Source organism: Mandrillus leucophaeus, unplaced genomic scaffold (genome assembly GCF_000951045.1).
Source record: "Mandrillus leucophaeus isolate KB7577 unplaced genomic scaffold, Mleu.le_1.0 Scaffold664, whole genome shotgun sequence".
Taxonomy (NCBI): domain Eukaryota; kingdom Metazoa; phylum Chordata; class Mammalia; order Primates; family Cercopithecidae; genus Mandrillus; species Mandrillus leucophaeus.
Window position 1 is genome coordinate 22,771 of NW_012107186.1, and position 2,162 is coordinate 24,932.

The 2,162-nt window shown below is 46.9% G+C and overlaps 1 protein-coding gene across 2 annotated transcripts in view; it reads right to left on the reverse strand.

Annotated features, from left to right (window-relative positions):
• LOC105554915 (DNA polymerase beta-like) overlaps positions 1-2,162 on the reverse strand; it is a 30,026-nt gene that overhangs the window by 20,818 nt on the left and 7,046 nt on the right. The window lies entirely within an intron of this gene.

Consider the following 2,162-nt stretch of genomic DNA (forward strand, 5'->3'; position numbering starts at 1 on the left):
TGCTTGTTGCCCAGGCTGGAGTGCAATGGCGCAATCTCGGCTCACCACAACCTCTGCCTCCTGGGTTCAAGCGATTCTCCTGCCTCAGCTTCCCGAGTTGCTGGGATTATAGGCGCCTGCCACCACACCCGGGTAATTTTTTGTATTTTTAGTAAAGACGGGGTTTCTCCATGTTGGCCAGGCTGGTCTCGAACTCCAACCTCAGGTGATCCACCTGCCTTAGCCTCCCAAAGTGCTAGGATTACAGGCGTGAATCACTGCCCCCGGCCACTTTTTTTTTTTGAGACGGAGTCTCGCTCTGTCGCCCAGGCTGGAGTGCAGTGGCATGATCTCCGCTCACTGCAACCTCCGCTTCCTGTGTTCAAGCAATTCTCCTCCCTCAGCCTCCCGAGTAGCTGGGATTACAGGCATGAGCCACTACGCCTGGCTAATTTTTTTGTATTTTTAGTAGAGACAGGGTTTCACCATGTTGGCCAGGCTCATCTCGAACTCCTTACCTTGTGATCTGTCCACCATGGCCTCCAAAAGTGCTGGGATTACAGGCATGAGCCACCGCGCCTGACCTATGTCTAACTTTTAAAGTATCTTGAAAAGCTCCACATTTGAGAATAACTGAATTTAAACGCTATACATCAGAGTATGATTTGTACTGAGTAACCAAGTGACTTGTTTTGATTTGTGCTAACAAAGTGATTTAAACTGTATATATAATACTCAAGGGATGGGGAGACCAGCTGTCTTTCTTTCTTCGGGAGTAGAAATTATCACTGGGCCCCCTTTTTTAAAATAGCAAGTTTTTAGAAATTGTTCATAACTCCCTCATAAAAATGTGCCACATTTGAATTATTAGACACCAGATCTGCTTATGGATACCTATTTTATTTTTTTTGAGATGGAGTCGCCCAGGCTGGAGTGCAGTGGTGCCATCTCAACTCACTGCAGCCTCTACCTCCCAGGTTCAAGTGATTCTCCTGCCTTAGCCTCCTGAGTAGCTGGACTACAGGTGTGTGCTTCCACACCTGGCTAATTTTGTACTTTTTTTTGAGACGCAGTCTCGCTCTGTCGCCCAGGCTGGAGTGCAGTGGCACGATCTCGGCTCACTGCAAGCTCTGCCTCCCAGGTTCACGCCATTCTCCTGCCTCAGCCTCCCAAGCAGCTGGGACTACAGGCGCCTGCCACCACGCGCCCTAATTTTTTGTATTTTTAGTAGAGACGGGGTTTCGCCATGTTAGCCAGGCGATCTGCTAACCTCACCTGCTAAGATCACCTTGTGATCTGCCTGCCTTGGCCTCCCAAAGTGCTGGGATTACAGGCATGAGCCACTGTGCCCAGCCAATTTTGTATTTTTAGTAGAGACAGGTTTTCACCATGTTGGCCAGGCTGGTTTCCAACTCCTGACCTCAAATGATCCACCTGCTTCGGTCTTCCAAAGTGCTGGGATTACAGGCATGAGCCACAGCATCCAGCCCTTGGATAGCTATTTTAAAATTCATAGTTTCAAATTGTATTCCCTTATGTCCCCACATCAATTTATTTATTTTTTTAATGGAGATGGGCTGTTCCTATGTTGCCCAGGTTGGTCTTGAACTCCTGGGCTCAAGCCACCCACCCGCCTTGGCCTCCTAAAGTGTTGGGATTATAGACATGAGCCACCGTGCCTGGCCCCTATATCAGTTTTTAAAAATTGTTTCCACTTTTCCACCCCCTAGTGCTGCTGGGCCTGCAGATATCTGTTCCACAGCATGGAGTTTGTTAAAGTTGTTAAGAATAAGGCCTACTTTAAGAGATACCAAATGAAATTTAAAGATGACAAGATGGTAAAACTGACTACTATGCTCAGAAATGCTTGGTAATACAGGATAAAAATAAATACAACACACCCCAATACAGGATGATAGTTCATGTAACAAACAGAAATATGATTTGTCAGATTGCTTATGCCCGTATAGAGGGGGATATGATAGCCTGCGCAGCATATGCACATGAACTGCCAAAATATGGTGTGAAGGTTGGCCTGACAAATTATGCTGCAGCATATTGTACTGGCGTGCTGCTGGCCCACAGGCTTCTCAATAGGTTTGGCATTGGACAAGATCTATGAAGGCCAAGTGGAGGTGACTGGCAATGAATACAATGTGGAAAGCATTGATGGTCCACCAAGT